This window comes from Thunnus thynnus, chromosome 8 (genome assembly GCF_963924715.1).
Source record: "Thunnus thynnus chromosome 8, fThuThy2.1, whole genome shotgun sequence".
In the NCBI taxonomy this organism is placed as follows: Eukaryota; Metazoa; Chordata; class Actinopteri; order Scombriformes; family Scombridae; genus Thunnus; species Thunnus thynnus.
The window spans coordinates 14,333,858-14,356,275 of NC_089524.1; the positions used below are offsets into that span (position 1 = coordinate 14,333,858).

Consider the following 22,418-nt stretch of genomic DNA (forward strand, 5'->3'; position numbering starts at 1 on the left):
ATTTATTTAGCTATACCTCTTCCTTGACTGAAAAGAAGAGTAACAAAGAAATCGTACAGATATTACATGTCCCTAAAAAAATTACATACATGTAAATGGAGTGAGAACACGTCAAAAACACAGTTAAGCGCAGTGTGAGTCAGCTATTTATACTGTGAATATTCATATACTTATAGTATATTAGAACCTGCAACACTGTGACAACAAGCTCACTCAAATTTGCCTAAATTTATTGCTTCCCCTGTTGACTTTTGGCTCACTATATGTCATCCCCTCTTACTGAAGTGAGCAGACATTATCAAAGGAATGTCCAATTATCTGAAGTAAAGGCAAAGACAGACAAAGGACAATCAAATTATCCAACACATCCTCATAAAAAAACGACAGTATAGACAAATCTGGCGACCGCTTTGTGTGTTCCACCATCTAGTGGCACCACCATTACTGGAGTGGCAAGTCATAGTGACTCAGTGCTGACTGAATGATGTTTATATTGTGGTCATTAGGTTGCCCTAGTTAGAGCAACTAATGTTATACTATTCAATACGCCACAGTTAGTTGATTGAGTTAATTTATTTTGTGGGAACACTGCAGCCCCTCAACAGTGTCTTTGCCCATGAATGTTAGCTAGCTAAGCAGTGTTAACTTAGCTGATGTTACTTGTTTTACCATGTTAGGCTAGGCAGCTGCATTCTAGTCATTGTGAAATGAACAGAGATTGACTACTGTTAACCAAAACTTACCTTGCTGTTGTTATTGGGAACAAAGTCCTTTCTGTTAATATTCTTCTGGCGAACATCTTGGTTCTCTGCACGCCCAGGGAATCTATGTAAAGTGTATGGTCTATGAAGTAATAGCTTGTGTATTTCACATCTAGTTTTTTTCCAAAGTTCAGGTTTGACACTACTGTTGGAGCAGCTGAGAATAGTAAAGGTTCTTCCCAAACTCCTAGACATTGTTGTCAGAAGTAATGTTACAGATGGCACCGCAGTAATGGTGACTTGTTTCCTTCCAGTACTTTCCCGGATTCATATAAAAGTAATTCATTCATGCAAAAACAACCTATAGTTACATTTACACCATCTATCGGCCATAGTTGTGCAATCTGGCTTTCCAAAACCATTACAAATCACTGTTAAAAAATAATTATTTTTTATAGCGTGACAAGACTCTGGTTAAGGTCTGGTTTAAGCACTAAAATCACTTGGTTAGGGTTAGGGAAAGGTCATGGTTTGGGTTAATATTATCACTTGTAACATGGTTTATACTTCCTTAAAGTTGTGAAACCTTTGTCTTCAGGGCAACAATAAAAACCATAATGTTACCTTTTTTTTTTTTTTTTTTTAAATGTTCTGACTCACAGTTGGAAACATGACACAGTTGAAATGGGAAGTGAACAGTGGTCTCCTGCAGCAAAGTCCACTATCTATCCCGCTATCCTCTTATCAAATCACCTGATCAAGTCACCTTATATTGACGGCATCTGAACTACATCACTTCCCCGATTCATAATTACTACGGCCGCTAGATGGCCTAAATGTAACTATAGGTCGTTTTTGCCGGCCTTAATTTTAGACCTGTACTGTCATTTTTCTTGTGAGGATGGGCTGAGATTATCAGTCCAGGGGACTTGCATGCTTTAGTTTGGCATAAAGGTCACACATGGGTCTTGTCTTGTTCAGTGGGCAGAGAATTCAACACTTCCAAGGTTAGGATCCCCAATGGGGCCACAAATGGTGAAATTGTTGACTCTTGCAGGGTGCTTTCCAGTTCTTAATTTATGCATCCTCACTTCTTTGTCCCACCAGTCCATGACGCAGAAATCGATTGAGGTCTGCCATCTTTAAAGGACCATACACAGCATTTTCAGGTTTTAGCATTCTCTGCAAATCAGGTTGACTTTTGATCTTTGCCAAAATGAAGAAGAGAAGAAAAAGGTTCTTGGGGTCATATGGTTTCTTGGTAATCAGCACCCTGTCACAAAAGGGTGTCCATCAAGTTTGCATGAAGACTCATTGGTACCCACAGGTGTGAATTTATGTGTGATGTATTAGCAAGTCAGTGGTCTGTCCTCTCTCTTTGTAGCCCCCCCCTCACACACACACATACACACACACACACACACACCCCTTTAATACAGATAAGTGGGGGTAATGTACTTGACACAGAACCTCGGTTTTCCAGCATCCACCAATAGGCAAACCACTTGAGGGTTAAGTACCTTGGAACATGTCTATACATTAGGAGAAGCATGAATGGACAAGCTCCAGCAGTGGGCTACATTTCAGCTTGTCCCTGCAGCAGCATCTGTGCACCAACATATAAAGCAGAGCAAAGCAGCCCTGCCACTTTAAAGATTTGATTAAGTAAAACCCGCAGCTGAAGTTGATTGATTAAACACCCTCCCAGTCTTTTTCTTTCAGTTTTTTTTCCAGCAAGCAGCCAGCAGCAAAGTCAGGATGCAGAAAATACCTTACAGCTTTTTCACCCATTGTGAGGAATTTAAATGCAAATGAAAATACTTAAAATATGTCAGGTAAAGATACTGTAGGTTGATTCACTTTTTATTCACAAACATAAAATGATGTTCCACTGAAATCTTTATATATTTATATATTATTGTAAGGACTAAAAAAATATGGCAGGTGATAACTTTCGGTAGTTTTACCAGATTTCCTTTAAATAATGACAATAAGAAATCATCATAACAAAGCCTGAAACATTTTTGTGCACTGGAACAAAATTACTTTCTCCAATTGCATTTCCTGATTGATAACAACTCAACACAAGACTAAATTACCTGTTAAAAATATTTCTTTCTTTGCAGTGTAGTATATATAGGCACAATAAACCTCACCTATTATTCTGATAAGGAGATATGATGCTTTATCTTTAAGATGCCCCAGCTGCACCGGCTGCCGTGATACAGTGCGTGGCTTGTATTGGTCTGTTTCATGCGACCGTACCTCCATCTTTATCCCGGGTAAAGGCAGGCTGACGATGTTACTGGACCATACCTTCAGTGAGGCGTGGGGGAGAGGCATGACTTCATCACGTCAAGTAGAGCACTGTAAAAAAATATCCTCCAAGGCAAGTTATACTGCCCTGTGTTCCGGCTTAAAACCTAACTTAAACAGTTGAATAAATGTTTTCACTGGTCAGTTATAGCAAATTTGTGTGATCATGTATTTCATTGTTGACTAAAATTCTGAAAACATTTAATACAATTAGCTGCACTGAGTTCAAGTGATATCTCTCCAAATCATGATATTTAAAGCTAGAATAAATGTATTTAATTTTTTTACCGTGCTAATGTTCAAACAGCATGCCATTAAAGAAGAGGGGGGACGTTGAGGGGTGGGGGGGGTGGGGGGGTGAAGATGGAGAGACCCGTGAGTTGAGGGGTGGCTGGAGAGGGAGGGCCGGACGCATGACATCATTCCCCCAGCTTCCCTGCGCGGACAGAGCTCTGGTTTCTCCAAGTGCGCACGGCGGCTGCTGCTGAGGGAGCGACTCCTCCTGCCGTACCCAGACGCGTCCTGAGCAACCTGCGCTCCTGGGGTGGATTTTAAAAACATTATTTATCCCGGCAGAGGAACCCGTGAACCGCTCCTCACTGGACCAGCCGCAGGGACGCACACATTTAACACAAACCCGGGGATTATTGCTTGTTTTAATCATGACGATGTGAGGGTTTATAAGCTGAGAAGAAAGAAAGAGGAACTCCGAGGCAGACAAAAAGGTAGGTACACTTCCCTGTCTCCTTTTTTCTCCCGGACTCTTTCCAGCTACTTTTGTTTCCCAGGTAAATTTTAAACATGAGCTCGGTCATTGTCTAAGCGCTTAAACAAAAATTAAGCGTGTGGGCATTTGGTTTTGGAGCGCACGAGTCGTGCGTTATTCTACCGTCTTAATACCCGCACACAGAGACGCAGGCAAGTGTCCAAAGAGAGGCATCATTTTCAGAATACTGCAAAGAAGCTTGTTCAAGCTGCCACCGAGCTTTGCGATGGAGAGGGATGCTCGATTGTCCCGAACTCAGCGGGAGACCCGACTCTGCCACCGCAAAGCTGCTGCTGGTAACAGAGGATATCTGCTTCTTGAGTACGATGGCTATCCATCACTCTGAACGACGGTCGTAATAGGCAAGGCTTCCCTTTCAATTCCCCAACTGAGAGTTAATTACATATTTAATCTCCCAAATACAAGAAACCTGGGTGGTTCTTTAACGGAACGAAGATTCTGAAGGATATCTCTTTCACTTGTATGCGCTATATAGCTCTGGAGCATAACGCATATTTCTGAATCATCTTTTTTTTCGGGCGGAGGTGTGTGTGTGCGCGTGTGTGTGTGTGTGTGTTGGGGGGGAGGGGGGGGTGCTCCATCGAGCAAGTGCTTCTCCACTGAGGGGGGGGCAATTCATTAACCAAGTGAACCGTGAGATGCTTTGCATTAGAATCCACTGATATGAACATGCTCATGGATCATGACACGTTCAGTTCTTCTTGTAAGCATCGATCGGAAATGCCATTTTCGATAGGCTATTTCAGTTCACTCTCTCTCTTTCTCTCTCTCTCTCTCTCTCTCTCTCTCTCTCTCTCTCTGTTTCTCTCTCTCTCTCTTTCTCCATCTCTCTGTGCGTGCGTGCCAGTCTGATATAAAGCCTAAGGTTTATACATGTTGGACTTTTGAGAGCACTGTGGTGTTGGTCTACACCCCAGGAATGGACATGCCTTTGCGCATCCCGCTGTCAATGGCGTAAGGAGTTGGGCTTATTTCGAGGTGCGCCACTTGAGCTTTCTATATCCCCACCGAGGTGGAGTCAGCAGTGCAATGACACTGACTTTTTGACGATGGTGATGCTCTTATTGAAAGCTGGAAATTCCGACATGAATTGCATTTGCTGCCGTTCATGGAGACCCTGTTGTGTCCGTGGATATTTCAGATATCTTTAATGTTGTTTTATGTCCAAAGACAAAAATAATAGAAAACTCCTGCAAGAATAGTTGAAATTCGAACTTTCAAATTGGTTGTCATTTTAAATAACAATGCCTTTTCTCTTTCTTTTTCTTTTGCCTCGTTTTACACTAGGCTACGGAGATTCGGTATTACGAAAAGACCTGCTGATAATAACGCTCTATCTGGATAAAAATGGAATAATATCATGATAAAGTTTAAAAAGATGATGTGTATCTAGTATTTCTACACAAATCTGTGCAAATATACCTGTTTGCACTCTACATTATTCGATTTATTATCCTAAAGCTTTGGGAGAGATTTGTGAAATCTGGTGAGGTTATAATAGCACCTTTTTTATTTGGAGTTTCATATTGAAACAGTTACCACAGAACAATATAGTTTATTATTTTCCCGAAGTTGTGGATTTTCCATCTTGTTCCGTCTCCAGTTTCGATCGCAATGAGCGCATCGCGCTTCTACAAAGCTCATAAAAGCCAGGGGAGAGAACAATATCTCGAAAGCGCCCGGGTTGTTAAAAGAAAATGGCTTTATTCATTTTTCTCTGTACCCGTGGTAACTTAGTTATAGCTTTTTATGGTGCCTGGAAATGGCTTACAGGCTTGCAGTGCAATGTAATGTAATCACATTTATGATGTTGCTGTGTATTACAATTCCCTGTTATGCTCCGTCACATGAGAAATTTGGAGTGACCCCCCCCCCCTCAACTCACACAGCAGAATGCCCAGGAGCACGAGAGCAAGGCAGGTAACATCCACCAATAGATTTGTATGAGAAGGAGCACACACCCCTCCCCTGCATCCAGCCTCTCTGGAAAAGTCCTCAGTCCTTACTAAATTATATTCAGACTTATGCCGCCACAGATTTATTCTGGCAGCCAATCATATGCTTCTTGAGTTTTGCCTTTTCCATATTTCATGCACATTTTTTTTCAATTACAATAGAAAGTTTGGCCTCCTGCAAGGAAGACATTAAGCTATGTGGAGCTGAACCACAGTGATGAAACAAATGATGTAATGCATGAGTTGGTGTATACAGCTTACACACAAAGAGGCATTCACAGAGAGATTTGCATTCACTCTCTGCTTTTCTTTGTGATGTTACATCTTTTTATGCACGACAGCACCCCTGGGATTTTAGGCTACTATTTGTAAGATGTTAATATTGCAGTTTAAATTATGATTCGTATTCCCTCTTCAGCATGGCTGTGTCTATGCTTCAGCCGATATCTTGATATTAAGATGTGGTACTACCGAATGATCACTACGACAAGAGGGAGTCACTCACTCTCTGCTGTCTTAACAGACAGGCCAGTGGAAGGACAGCCATTACTAGAGTTCTTCCCTCAGACTTAATGGGCTGGACACATTTTATGAAGCGTTACCCAGCGTTTGTTCATGGAGCAATCAAATACGTGTTGGACATGCTTAGAGGCTACACACTCTAAAATGTAGCGGTTCACTGTTGGTTCTTCTAAGATCTGAATGGAGCCAGTGAGGACCTTCAGGTTATTCAATAGTTAAAAGAAAGGATTTCTTTACTTTCTCTTTGTGTTTTTTAACCCTTGTGTAATAGAATTTCATGATCTGTGTTCAGGCTCATGTCACCGTTTTGGTGATGGTGAAATCTTAGGTGTAGGTCCAGCCAAGGAGGGTTCACTCTCTCTCATACCTTTTATATTCTACTTTCACTGGCTCTTTCAAAGAAATTTCAAAATTACAAAATGCCCCTAAATGAAGCCTATTTAATTTTTGGAGTGTAGAGTGACATCATCTTTTAGTGAGCTTTTGGTTATGAGGATGAGCCAGGAAGCCTTTTTGCCATGTACACCTCTTCACTTGACATCAATCAACCAGCCTCTCTGTATGTATGAGATGGGTGATTGAATGGCATGTTCAAGCATCCGTTGTTTTCTCCTGCAGAAATGCACCTAAATCATGCTCACCTGTCACCAGCTGGGCATCAAAGATAGTTTCAGGCATGTGAGAGAGGCCACTGCTGTTAAAAACTCTTGGCACTCATTGCAAATGCACATAGTGATAGACATGAATCTGCTTACACACACACACACACACACACACACACAAGCACGTATACTTTTATTGCATTCGCAAGATGAGATATAAGTCTCATTCTGCAGTCTCATTACAGGCGACCAAGCCTAAGTGTGTGGCCATGCGGGGACGTAATTTAAGGGGGGACACAGAGGATATGTTCCCTGCACTTTTTTCAGAAGGCAGTATTGGACCCCTCCACATTTTACAGTCCGAAAACTAACGTTGTATTAAAAAAAACAAAAAAAACATGACAAACTGTACGCACTAGGACTACGGGGAAAAGGCTCAAGCTCCCAGACCCCCTTTCAACTCTCCCTCCCCTCTCCTCTCTGTTGATGTTAGGCTTGACTGAGCCAACATTGATACTCTCTTACCAGATAACGTTGCTATGACTAACATTGGCTGGCGAGCGAAATAGTCACCAGCCCGTCACACATGTTTCAATAGGGGGAAAAAAGGGATTTGGCAAATTAAATATTTAAGATGGTTGTAAAACAGCATGGTTTTTCTATTAACCTATGTAACTTGAAAATGAGTCCGCCTTAAACCCGCAGGAAGTATTCGTCAACAATGTATGAAAAGCAGAGTCTTTAGCGTTAGATTCACACACCACAGGCTCAATAGGATAACTCGACTCTGCTTTCATATCAGAGATCAGAAGAGATGGAGGTGAAGACAGAGAGGGCGAGGCAGGGAGAAGCAGCACTGAGTTTCAGGTAGGTTATATGTGAAGGTTATAGGTGATTTTGGTTTGTTGATAATGTGAGGAAGAAGTGAACAAAGTAAAGTACACTAAGAGTAATACAACCAACATGATTTTAATATGGCTCCGGCATTGCCATCAGCATTGTTCTATACCTTGTGCGTGTCAACTGCTTTCATATCAGACATCAGATGAGGTGGTGATGCCTATGGAAGACAGGGAGGGTGAGGCAGCAAGAAGCAGTGCTGAGTTGCAGGTGGGTTATATGTTACCATAGTCCCTAAATATATGTAGAAATGCGGAAAATGGAATTCAAATCGCAATTTTTTCCTGGGGGAGGACACCCAGACCCCGTTTAATTACGTCCTCCCCAATTCTCAAACCAAAGTTACACCCTTGTTCATGCTGTCATAATGGAAAAAGATGTGGATAGCTGGTAGAGCTGTTTAAGGGTATCCTAAACGTGTAAAACAAGAGGAGAGAGAAGAAAATATTTGATCATAAGCACACTTTATGGAGAGCTTCACCCAGGTGCACTACGGAAGTCTAAATACCAGGAGAACGCTTGTTAGTTGTCACCTCCAGATAAATAGCAGGCCTTTTTTCTGGTTTTTCCCCCTGCCAGTGGCAGAATTTGAAATTCTAAGTAGCAAAATGTCAATTTCAGAATATCCCTTCCTCATCTCCACCCCTTGAGCCATACGCAAACACAACATGGTAATTTGTTTTCAATACATGTAAACGTTTAGGGTGAATACAAGCAGCAAAAGATTGACATCTATAACCAAAACTATAGTAGTTGGGCGCTGCAGAGGTAATTTAGATTGAGTTAATCATTAAAGAAATTAAAGGGGTTAGGAGGGGGGAGTCAGCATAATTTGACAGAGCACTTTTTGTTCCCAGTCTTCTGTCCAGTGGTTCCATATTGTACACTAAATCTTGTCAGGAAGCATATGGTCCTAAAGTCTGTATGCAAATGGATGCTGGAATATTCTAACAGGAAAGAAAGAAATTGTCCTTGCGTCTGTTGGACAGTGGTTTGTCATTTCAAATGGCTCAGATATGAGCTCTTTAGAGGAAGTCTTGACTGCCAGAATGAGGGCAAAAAATGCACTATTCACATTTTCCATAAACACTCTGACCTGGTTTGGGCCCACCGTGGAGCTTGACACTTTAATGGCTTTGATGTGTACACATTTTCCTGGTACACGCCTAGATGTCAGGAAGGAAGATCCTGGAGTAATGCAAGAATTCTCCTCCTTTCCCTGGAAGGAGAGGGAGAACACTCGCTTCCGGGGGACGGGGGTAAAAGCCTCAGGGCACCTTTCTCCCTGTCAAATATGTTAAGCATCATCTCAAAACACAATTTCATAAAGCAACGTCTAATCACATCTGCCAGTCACAATCCCAATCAAAAAACGTGTTTAAGAGTTTAAGAAGCAGGAGGAAACATCTTGTGCACCTTTCCTTGCTGCTTGGAGGGTTTGATTATGTTGTTTTCACAGTAATCACAAAAGCCTGTATGGTGGAGGGAAAAATGTAACCTTGTCACGGCTCAATTTCACTGGTGAGGAGGACACATCATAATCACTGAGGAAGTCTTAGTTCAGGTTAAAGCAGCATGTTAAGTGTTCAGAGGCTCTCTACTCAAGGATAATTGCAACGGTAATGTGTGTGTTTAGAGAACCTGAGAAAATGCCAACAAATGATGTGTTCAAGCGATAGTCTAAAATACACAGAGGGGACATATACAGGGGGGCAAACTAGTATGTGAAATATGTCTGATCTTTTAAACTGCATTTTATATAATACATTTTCTATTGGGAAACAATTTTAAAAGGATATGTTGCCAATGGGGATAAAATATTTCACTCATTACCAGAGCAGATTAACTGAAATACATTTTTTTTAAATACATGTAATAATTTTTTTTATGTTTAGAATATAGGAGTATGCATAGGCCTTGAGGTATTGTTGTTCATCCAAAGACTGCAGGAGGCCAAGGATGTAAATGAATGATGGCTTTGATCTCTGTTGTATCCATTTCAAAAATTCTTGCTTTCCATTGCATGCTTGTGACTGCTGCACTTTGGTCCCAAAATAAATGTTCCAGAAAAGTCACATTGACTAGGTGGTCTTCAGACAATGTAAATCCAACAGATCCAAATAACTAACAAGCTATCCATGGTTGCCAGCTTGGCAGGATGTTTTCTGGAGAATAGACAATTAGAAGACCTCTCACTGGATGTGACAGATGTAAATCTCCTCGGGGAGAGAAGCTTGCAGAGGGTTATTTGCCACTGCAGCCGCCAACCGCCCCCAAGGGTCGTAACTCTTGAAGGTCACGGTAGCATTTCACCCTCCCCAACCCAAACCCCACCCCCAACCCCCCTTTTCTTGCCCATGATAACTGCAGTGGGTATTGCCGGATGTTTCCTGCCATGCTGGTGAGCGGGGACTGATGATTGTGGGGGTCTGCGAGGATGATGCTTCTCGACAGCGGCAGGAAAAAGTAAACACTGTCTCGCCTGTTTACTACTAGCCTACATTGTAGTCAAAGGCATCACAGTAAATGAATGATTCATACAGTGTCTTGGATAGTCATTTATGTTTAATTCAGAACTGTACTGTAAGGCGTTGGCCTGTGGCGTGGCGGAGTCAGTCTGCCGGAGTGGGTGAACAGTTGAAGGTGCGGGCGAGGGGATGAGGGAGGTGTTGAGAATGTCACGCTATAGCAGGGCAGAATTAAGACAGAGAGAGGAGAGCATTGGCGGTGGCCTTGTACGTTTCATCTGCAGGCCCTAATAAAACCCTCACAGGCCAGCATTGATCTCTCCCAGAATAATCCATTTAGACTGAGCGTGCCTGGCCATGTGGGGCTTCTTCAATTATTTATGGCAGAATGCTGTGCAAGCTTCCGTTGGGATGCAACAATGTGCCCTGAGAAACCTGTGAACTGCAGTTTGCAGGAGAGCATGGGAGACACTGAGTGCAGAAAAGGAGAAACGACAGATGGAAGGAGGGGACTGGTTGGAAAGAGATGTGAAGAGGGATGGAGAGATGGAGGGCAGGTGACAGGGATACAGGGAGATGTAGTTGGGAGGGAAATGGGAGGGGTGACAGACAAAAAGGAAGGAACAGAGAGGGAGACAGGAGGAAGCGGACAGGAAGTGATAAACATGGAAAGGACAAAAATGAATGAAAGAATGTAATTAGAGGTTTTAGGGGAAGGAGGGATGAGAAACAAGTTTAGGAAGAGAGCAGAAGAGGGGAAGGATATGAGAGGGAGGAGTTGAAAGAAAACTGAAGAAAAAAAAAGAAAGTGGTTGTCATGAAAAGGGTAAGTAGGGAAGAGATATATGATAAAGAAATGAAGGGATAAGGATGAGAGAGTTGGGAGAGAGGAAAAGAATTAAAAGGCAGAGTAGAATGTACTGAGGAGTAGATGAAAGAGGGATCTGAGAAATGAGAAGGAAAGGAAAAGAGATATAAGAGAAAAAGAGAGGAGTAGAAGATTAAGTACGTAAAGAAGGAGAGGTAGGTAGGTAAGGAGAGAGGAGCGAGGTGAAGAAGCATGAGAGGAAAGAAGGTAGAATTATGGATGAGACAGGGAGGAAGAGATGATTGGAAATGAGGCAGGAATAGATGGATAGGAAGATAGGAAGAGGGTGGAGGATGGAACCATTTTAAACAAGTCATGAACAACTATTGATCATGGCAGAGTAATGGTTGCTATTGTGTTAAGAGGAGTAATGTCAGCTTGACTGCCTATACAGTTGATCATTATTCCCGCTGCACCCACCTTTAACATTGTGCTTTACAAAACAACACAAAAATTACAGTTTATCTTACAAAAGTAAAAAAAAAATCTTCCAGCACAGTCAGATTTATTTCAGCCTTGCTTACTGTGTAGTTTCTTTAACTGAGCCATAATGTCTTCAAGGCAAGTCACTCCACTTGTTTCAAGATGTCACATGAAACGCAACGATTTGGACAAGATGATTTCCTTCTATTGGCAGATTTTCACTCAATGTTAGAAAAATTTGTTTAAAGGCAGAGTACAGTGAGGCATCATTTTCTGCAGCATACTGAAACTGTGCACTTAGAGCTACATATCATAAACTCCCCTCTGTTTGCCTGGTCTATATTCTGCTATTAGCAGCTCACACACGGCTCTCATAAATCCAGACAGATTTGTCTTACCTGATTCCCCCGGCATTCACCATCAAGCTCTCCTCCTATTGCTGTAATTCCCACCACCCTATTAGGCTTTCCACCCACCGCCTGCTGCCAAATCCGGATTTCTGATCCAGTGGAAGACAACTGGAATTGAAATTTCCATCTGTACGGTTGAGTGATTACGTCTGGCACATTTAGAGAGGGTATACCCATATTTCACAAGGTCTCTAACCCTTGTGACCTTTCTAAAGCTTGTGCTGGAACATAACAGGCCTTTTTAGTCACATTTGGATGTGAGCTTTTCTGCCATGTGCAGTAACAGCCATTGTACATCTGTGTAGTCTTCTACTGCCTCTGCTTCTGTAGAATGTATTTCTATTTAGCATTATTGCTGTATATAGTGGTGGCCATCTCAAAAGTCCCTTTGCATTAAGATCTACCTGATATTAATGCTGCACACATTTAATTTTTTTTATGATATTCAGAGTCATATTCATACATTACAAACAAAACTCTCTGGCATCAGACACAGCGGATAAAAAGAAACTTCAAAGTCCTCAAAGGGAAAAAGCTGTTAGTCTACCGATAATCCAGCAAGCGTGCAGTTAGAGAAAGGAAAAAGGATTTTGGAGTGGCTATTACATATTCTGTGTCAAACAGCCTAATCAGATAGGCTAAACGGTGTGGCGGCATAGCTATTAGCTAGCGATAGCATACCAGCAGGTTTCTGTTTAATTAGTAGGACCCAATTTCCTACCACTTGTCGTTCTCTGAAGCAGCCACCAAGGATTTATTGTTTGTCCACAACCATTGATTATCAGATTCTAGTAATTGTTTTGCCTTCGCTTGATTAACAAACCTGTGTTTTCTCCAGAGGCTAGCTCAATAGCAGCCTTTAATGGCAGGAAACCAGCCAAACTCCTGCCACTATAACAGGGGGGTTACTACAATTACAATGGAGAATAAGGCAGAGGAGGGAAGAAAAACCTTCCTCATTTTCTCGTTTTTGTTTCGAGGGGGAGTATTGTATCGAAACAACCAGACAGCTAAGTTCATTAACCAACTAGTGCTCAGTGAATGGTTCCATACACAGATCTTAGTGTGTGGGTGGCCCTTCTGGCTGATGCCTCCAGGTGCTCTGTGTTTTGTGATTCCCGTCCAGCAGTGTGGGGGATGATCAATGATGGATGTGACTGTTCAAACCACGGCATTACTGGCATGTTAGGAATTTAAGTAGCCTGCTTTTTTTCTTGTTCTCTCTCTCTCTCTCTCTCTCTCTCTCTCTCTCTGTCTGTCTCCCCCCCTCCCTCTCTCTTTCTTCTTTTCTTGAGGGAGGTTCTTGAGATATGGTGCAGAAAGGAGAGTGTATCCCAATTTTGAACGAGTAGATACATATTGAAGAGGAGAAGAGTTGATGACGAGCTTTTGGAGCAACCTCCGGTCATGCTGGAGTTCAGAAGTTTGGATAAAGTGAGGGGATAGGGATATTACTTAGATATCTCTCTTTTCATAAGCCGTGACACAAGTTAGACCTTTACCTTTCATTCAACGTCTTTCACAGATGTACGACTGGGAACCTGCCATTCCCTCCCCACTCCCACCACACCCTGCTGAATTCTGGCTCTCATTCCAAGAGACTGGTTGGAAAAATCAATTTTTTCCAGGAAGAGTCTGGTTCTTGAGAACATTTCATTTCTACAACACACCAGTTGCTCTGTTCAAAACCTAGACAGAGTCTTCATCACTCATACCGCATGAATGTATACACTCATACGACAGCTACGGCTGTATAGAGCACTATGGGCGATGTATCAATATGAGACTATTGGCACAGTGCAAGAATCAATGAAGAGGGCTTTGGCATAAATATATGTGGTTGTCTGGCAAAAAGTTTATACTGGCTTAACCTTTGCTGCAACACAAAGTAAAGTCATCTAGCAATGCAATGTGTTGGACAATCGAATACATAAAAACACATGTAATGTGAATGAATGGTGTCATACTACTCACAGTTATTGAGAAGGAGAATAAAAATGATCATTGGTGTGAAAAGTTTTCACAGTTGTAAAATCATGTCTCCTCTCCTGTCTGGGTTATTATCATTAATCTCATTTCTGACTTTGGTAGAAGCCTGTATTTGAAAAATAACACATTGCCAAATTATTTTCTTTATTCATCTCACTCCATTTGCTTGTCCTTGTAACTCTCCTCTTAGCTCTAATGTCTCTTGATCATTTAATGGTCACGTGTACTTTGTCAGGGTGAAGGAATTCAAGCTAACACCACTGTTATTCTTTTTGTAAGTTGCTATTGACTAAATGATTAAATACTTAAATAAAATTAAGCAATGACACATGATGAATACAGGTAGGATGACTTTTATGCTAGCTACCACTGTGACAAAATTAACTGCAGGCACCAATCTGCTACTTTGTGTTGTGTTGTTGGTTTTTACCTTTTCGCTCTCCGTGGGTTTTGCGCTGTTAGCTGCTGAGGCAAGAACAGGATGCTGAGGGAGAGGAGGAACGAGGTCTACTTAAAGGTAATTTATTTCTGCTGTCGCTTTGTTGGGTGAAGAGGAAGTGACAAATGCGAGCTGGTTGTTTATGAGGCCTGGCTAAGTGCTGGCAGGGCTGCTTTCCTCTGAAGTAGTTGGCTCGCTGTTTAATTCATGTCCTTGGGAGGTGCATTGCTTTGTGGCATAGTGTGTGGCAGGCCAGCTAATGAGAGGTGAACCTATCTGCTTCTTATTCCCCGTCTGCCTCTCTTGTGCTTTCTCTCACTTTTTGCCCCTGTCCTTCTCACTTTTCTTTCTTCAATCTCTTCCGTGACCTCTTTTACCTCTTATGTTGTCTTTTTGTTCCCCCATCCATCCCTTTCATTTTTACCACTCTGAGGCCTTGAGTCAGAAAAGCAAGATATGTACACAGAATCTCCATCTGATCGCTCCCAGCTTGCCCTGTTTCTCTGGAATGGCGACATGGAAATGAAGAACCCTCCTCCCATCACTTCCCGCCAGATAAATCAGTCAGACCTTTGACAAACCTCAAATAGGACTGCCGATTTTTCAAAGCTGTCCCGTTCATCACTTTGATTCATCTTGCCAGAGGTGGAAGGCATGTTTTCTTCTCATGTCATCCCCTCCACCCCAGTTAGCAGTTAGCAGGGGAAGCTAGGTCACTGCATTCAGTCTTTAGTGTTTAAAAAGAAAAGCAGTTCAGCACCAGTGACCAGGCAGTGAGCTTTAAACCACCCAGAAAGATATACAGCAGAAGGACAGGGTGAGTTGAAATGTCGACCTCTCCGCCACCTCAGCTCCATTACATCCTCTGCCTTCTCCTCCTCCTCCTGTGTACCTTTGTAAAGTGCTGTTTTAATTGACATGGAAAAAAAAACCTCTCTGGTTATCTGCCTGCCCATTCCTGTTTCATGTCATTTAAGTTAATTTTTTCCCTCCTGTTCCTTGTCCATCATTCCTCTTGTCCTCCTCTCTTGTTCTCCTTCTCACTGTGCTCCTGATTCTGTCCCTTTCCTCAAGCTCTCTCTCGCTGCCTCTCTCTTTCTTCAGCTCAACACCACCCCACTCCCTGCTGATTGCCTGTGTTGTTTCTTCCTTCCTATTTTCTCCTTGTCTAGTAATTTACATCTCAGTGTTGTCTCCCCCTCTACCAACTTGTCTCCTCTGTGTTGCTCCCTCCTTATCTCTGACTTCAAGTGTTTTATGTGTTGGCTTTGTAAATTGTGAAATGAAGATATCAACTAAACAATATAGATTCAGTTTCGAAAATAAAACAATGGAGGTCCATCAAAAGACTGATTATTATGAATTATGCCACAATAACTTAGAGATAATCGTACATGCTGAATCATTTACATATCGTACAATTATATTTACAATTATATATTACAGATCATTAGTTGAACATAAAATAAACTCTTCCTCCATCACTGACCTATCCTCACATCCATCTGACATCACAAAGATAAACTTGGCAGTGGAAAGAATCATCCTTCCATCCTCCTCTTGCTCTGCCGTGCATGAAGAGCATTATTGGGTTTTTCAATTACAGTATTGCTACTGATTTTTTTAATTATTCAAATGAATCATACCTCAATAATGTGTGTTTTATGTTGTGGTCATGAGCAGGTGAATCTCATGCTTGCCTGCTGGCAAACTTGCTCCTGCAATAAACAGACATGAGATAGACAGACTGCAAATGTACTTTAGAAGAAAATGGTTCTCATTCAAACTCCAGGATGATAGATTATGAGTGAATGAGAGTTGAGTTTTTCAAATTTAAATATATATAATGCAGGATTTTCCTAAAAACAATGTATAGACTCAGACCCACTAGAAATATGTGGCGATGCATTTATCTGCAGAGATGCTGCCCTCTATTTGTATTGTCTTATTATTTTGCTGGACACGGGATGCATCTAGGCATCAACCTTTGGGCAGTGGGTGTGTAGCCCCCAGCCAATAACAGCGTGCAGCGCATGACCTCAGGACTTGTAACGTAGTGAACAGGTTACATCACTGTCTCTGTCTCTCTCCTCTGCTCCGCTCTGCTCCCTGTTTCTGTGTCATGGATGTATAAAGAGCTGCAGGTCTGTGCATCTGCTTGACCGAGGGCAAGGCTGAGTTACACACAGAGAGGAGAGAGGACACAGTAGACAGGATGAAGCCCTGCATTCATACAAAATCCAGCAATGCTGCACCTTCCTGCAGGGTTGTATGGAGGTGTGGGCATGTTTATTTGTGCTTTAGAATATAACTCCTGTGAAACAATCAGAAAATAACATTTTATAACAGCCAATTCTGAATGTTGTACAAATCCTGCATAGTATACCTATACCCATTTGTTGAGTACCACAAACCAAATGCCACTGAATTTGACATCAGAAATCACTATAGCCGTCATCTCCAAACCTCCACAATTTGGATAGGTACTACTTTTGGATGAGAGCGTGTGGTCTTAACTGACGTTTTACTGTATTTCAGCACAAAATATCTGCTATCAGGAGTGCTTATAACAACAGTATTTGTATTGGTTGTCTAACTCTCTGTCGACTACTCTGTCAAATCCAGTGTTTCACATGCTATGTAGCTTCATTTTGCCTTATTTCACTTCTGTTCAGGCTGAAAGTACACTTCTTTCTGTATGTCACCTTCCAAAAATAGCTCTTAAGTGCACAGCCTGTCATGGGACCCTACAAACTGTTCCTGGGTCAAATGCCAAGCCCGTTTAACATTGATAGTCACCTGTCATGTATTTTGCATATCTCTGAGTGCCTCTCCCTTTATTTTCATCCTTCATTTTCCTTTCCTTCCCTCCCTATAACTGTCCTGTCCTGTCACTCTGAGATTTGGCTTTAACCTCTAGTGCAGTTTTTCATCGACGCCCTTTGTTTTCATCTATTGTTCTTAAAAGCGATTATGACCATCAGACAGGCCCATTAAATATTTAGCAGCTCTCCGGCTGCTGCTTTTACTGGCTTCACAGGAACACACACACCACAGATGTTCAAAGTGTCTTTCACTGCAGCACCGACATGCACAGATATTTCGAGGGGCCGTGCTCAGTTAAAGAAAAGCTGCTACCACACACACGGTGTGTGTGGAGTAACCATGTTTGAAGGGCAGCGTTCATGCATGCGTGTTTCTTTGCCCTTTAGATGCAGACATACTGATTTCTGTATGTTCGTGTGCATGCGAGTGCATGTAGTATATCTCTGTTGGTGTATGTGTAGTCTGTGTACCATATTTACTGCTATAATAATTTCTGTGTCTGCTGTGTGTATGTATTGTTAAGTGGCTGCCCCTCAGATTACTTGTTCAATATTAGAAAATATATATGCAGGTACATCCTCCATTTCAGCTGCAGGAAGAATTGGAATGATCAGTTGCTTGAGAGAACAATAAATAAGCTCCTCTTCTATTGATTTATCTAAAGACACTATGGGACAATAGCTTCACAAATTATCTCTCCCTTCAGAGCTGCGTTTTAGAGTGAACTTGAAATCTAAGTAATTGCGCCTTTGTGTGATACTGTGTACAAGAGAAGGTACATGTCATGTGTCATTTCCTTTGAAAATCCACTTTACTTCCTCTTAAGTTTTGGTATTAATAAGCTTTCAGATGAAGCTGAGAGTGACCCTACAATGTGAGGTTTTATGGATCTCTAATGATAGTTATCTGTACTTAGTGTTTTGGGCTCTCTCAGCTTAAATCATGTTCAGTATTGAAGGGTTAAATTAATCAAGAAGTTTTTTGATCAAGGACTTCCCTAAAATAGACAAGTTATAGGTTGATGGGCTGTAACATTTATCGCTGATCTCATCGTGTCCTTGCAGCACAAAAGAGCTTTGTTGTCTTAGCTGTTGTTATTCAGAGGGAACTGAGTGAGCCGCCATGGGGTTCAGTGTCTTGCTCAAGGATGTTTTGGCTGTTCTAAAAGTGAAATGCGACGTGCCAGTTATGAGATTTCCAACTGCAAGTCCACCCTGCCAGTTCATACTCTTACTTAACTTTACTGCAAAAGCTGTAATAAATGTTCATCCCAGCCAGAAATTGTGTCTCATATTCCGTTCAGCTTGTTTACACCGGATCCTCCCCTTTTGTCGAGATTTTTCTTGAAACAACTGAATTTAAATAAAATACTTATTTAATAGAGATTGAGATGTTTGTATGTTTTCACATGTCTGCGTGGGTTTTCTCTGGATAGTTTCTTTTCCACCGTCCAAAGACAAACAGGTTAGCTGAATCGGAAACTTTGAATTGTGAATTGTGTTCATCTTTCTATATACAGACTGGCAACCTGTCCAGGGGGCATGGATGGATGGATGGATGGATGGATGGTAAAACCTGAATTCCTACTGGAAACAGTTGAAATTTTTTCACCATTTTGGCATTTTTCCTCACTTCTAATAACAGCTTTGAAGTTTCAGTGAATCAAAAGTGATTGTCATTAACTTGATTTGCTTGATCTTTAAGACATTTTGCAATTAATCCAGGTTTAAACTCAGAATATGTGAATTTCCTCCTCTTAGTGGTTGTTGTGTTGGAGACAGAAGGTCGATTTGTTTACTGTACTTCACTCTGGTTTGGAGTGCTCATTTAATGCTGGTGTCACTTCCTGCTCATCAGGTAAGATTTCTTACCTGAAAATACTCACTTGCAAATTGGATGAATTTGTAGCATTAAAAATAAAATGTTTTAGATTCTGTTATAGCTGCAGATGAAAGCTGGATAAAGAAAAAAAAAACAAAAAACAAAAAAACATGAAGCTTTAAGGCTGCATGTTTTAAGGAAGATTTAATATCACTAGTTACATTTGTTGCAGTGATAGGCAGTGAAGAACATAGTCATACTTATGTATTAACTTAGGTATGTTAATTGATGAAAGTCCTTGGTTTTAATGGCTAGTAATCTAGTAGTGGGTACTGAGGAAAAAAGTGACAGGCTGTGACACAGTATGTGCTTGTAAGGGCCAGCCATCTAACCCCCTGTACTGTAGTAGTGTCTCTCTCTTGCTTCCTCTCTCTCTTTCTGAGTCTTTGCCTAATGGCTGATAATGAAGAGGGCATCTTTGCAGAGATGACATGTGCACGTCCTTTACTGGACACACACACACACACACACACACACACAGACACACACACACACACACACACACACACACACACACACACACACACACACACACACACACACACACATACACACACACACTGCCTGAGCTGACTGCCCTTCAGAATACTAGGCCTGACATTAATCTTTAAATGACTGTTGCTTCTTCCACTAGACTTTCAATCCATTAGTGGCTACGTCTTGAGATGGAGAGAGATTGGCCAGGGAGAAGAAGGCAGGGAGGATGCAGGCAGCGTGTGTGTGTGTGTGTGTGTGTGTGTGTGTGTGTGTGTGTGTGTGTTGTGGCTGAGGTGAGGTGGGACAGTGGAGAGTGTGCGACAGAAAGGATGATGTCAATGATAATGGAAGATGAGGACAGAGAGAGAATGAAAGAGAGATGAAGGGAGGTAGAGGCAGCAGGGCGGTATCAGAGAGAAAGATGCAATGATACTGAGAGACAGAGAGAGGACACAGGTCTGTTTTAAAATCCTGTCCATGTCAGCTACTGTACTCCTGTATGGGTGATATGGGTTACAAAACACAGCCACACATCTTGTCCTCCTTTCTTACATCCAAAGTCAGAAAGAGCAACAGTTTAGATTTGACAAAATAATCTTAACTCAAGGTCCACTTACTGGATTTTTTAAGACTGCATCTCACAGTCTTCATCTTATCATGTGACTGAAGTTTCATGCCACGGTAACATGATATCAACTAAGCCATCTCAATGTTAACTGACCAAACTCCCTCCGCTCATGAAGACTGTGTGACGCAATTGAAAGCTCTTACTAGTTTGAGTTAAGACTATTTTGTCAAACTACTATTTCCAAGGTCAAGAATGAACTTTGCCGCTCAAATACTAAATATGTGTTTCCCAACACTCCTTTTTTCTCCATCTCTACAAATCCAAATATTTGCTCTCCCCTTCTTCTCTTCACTCCTCTTCTTTCCCACTGTTACCCCATCTCTCCCCTCTGCTCTCCCCTTCTTCTTCACATCCATCCCTCCCCACTCACTTTCACATCTCCTCCACACACTCTGTTCATTTCTCCCATTCTTCCTCACTCCTTCTTCTCTGTCTGCCCACATCCCCATTGTCTGTCCCCTTCAATTCATCAATCCACCATCTCCCCTCTCTCTATCTTTTTATCCCCTTTGTTCACTTTTTTCCTCTTAGATTCTCACCCTCTGCATAACTCTTCTTCACCCCTCCACTTACCTGTCTTTTCCTGCTAACTTGCTCCATTCCTTCTAACCCCCTTTCTTCCTCTCTTACACCTTCCTCTTTGCTCTCTCCCTCATCCTCCTCATCTCTCCTGCTCCCCTACTTTCTTTTAACTCCTCCCTTCCTCCTATTCTCTCTCCTCAGCCCTCTTCCCATCCTCCGATCCCCTCGTCTCCCTCCCTCTGCTCTTCCAGCGGTGAGCTATAGTGACTCTGACATCATTACCCTTGTTGTGACAGGTTTCATTTGTACCCTGTGGACCTATACATCAGCCTGACTGATAGTCCAGGGCCCGGGGCCAGCAGAGCCCCGCCCAGACTGGGACAGAGTTACAGACAGAACGGCCCTTAAAACCACTCCAGCTTGAGTACCACTGCATATTTTTCCATTGCTCATTCTGATATGTCAGAATCAATGCCGGTTCAAAACACACCCCAAACTTCGCCTTGCCTGAAGTAACAATATGAGACAGTTTCTTATAAATAAATACCATGGCAGAAAAAAGAAAAGAAGAGAAAGTCCAAAGGAAAATATGGCACAGTAGCACTGTTTCATTGACAGGTGATCTCTGGAAAGTGTTTTACAAAAGAACAAATGAGGGCTTAGCAGCAATGATGGAAACAAAATGTAAGTCATTAGATGTGGCGTTTAGTCGTATTTTTCATGACACAACAGAAAACATCTGTCACAATAGGTTTTGTGATTCCCTATTTTACTTGTTTCCATTGAATAAATTACCACAAGAATTCCTCTTAAACTGTTCTTTTAATCATGCGGTGAGTGTTTAAATCCCATTATATTGTTTTTTGTTGTTTCTGGTGCATTTTCAAGGTTGTTTCAACTAATTTTCCTGAATCAGCTCTTTAACCTGACTGAGGAAATTAGCATCCAAGATTAAAATGTTTGTTTCCAGTCTTATTAGACCGTTAATACTGCAGACTCGCACGCACACTGATTTAACTAATTTCAGTTAAGAGGACATTCTTTTTTCAACAAGGCAACATTAAAAAAGTACAAGGCAACAAAACAATAAAACACCCGCTGTACATACAATAAATTACACGGTCAATGTTATAAATATATAGACTACTCTTCACTCTGTGATGTACACAAAACAGCAGAAATACAGCATACTTTATACTGAAAAAAATATTTGCAGGTTAGAATGGGTTGCAAAGAAACAGTAGTCAAAATAAGAGTAAGCATGAAGAAATGCTTAAGCGCTGGATTTATTTAAACTGACAATATAATGTTTAAGTATAGTGTCCCATCAGCTGTCCATTTATGTCCACTGGAATGTCCATTAACAATATCACAGATGGTTTAAACATTTTCTAGACAACAATTTGGAAATTCTGTGATCGTTCAATTCATACTTTAAATGGTGAATTTCTCTTTAAAAAGGAGCTTTTAATCCAAATGAATGTGTTAATGTGTGTTATTGATGAACAGCATGCCCCTGCATACTGCTCATCAGTAACACAGTTACAGTAGCCGGTTGTGAGGCCTGTAAGTCAACCTTGACCAATATCCATCTCTGCAGCCTCGTAAATTCAGCCAATACATCAACAATACTTTCAGACTGTTCTCAGCCCCATTGATCTGTGGTCATATTAACGTGCGGCTCCAGAGCTCCCCGGCATCCTT

At 41.6% G+C, this 22,418-nt stretch overlaps 1 protein-coding gene across 1 annotated transcript in view; it reads left to right on the forward strand.

Moving 5' to 3' along the window:
* The first annotated feature begins 3,483 nt into the window (after positions 1-3,483).
* ptprsa (protein tyrosine phosphatase receptor type Sa) overlaps positions 3,484-22,418 on the forward strand; it is a 250,536-nt gene continuing 231,601 nt past the window's right edge. Inside the window, exon 1 of the mRNA XM_067596688.1 lies at positions 3,484-3,742. The gene's annotated coding sequence lies outside the window, so the exon portion shown is untranslated. The remainder of the gene's footprint in view (positions 3,743-22,418) is intronic.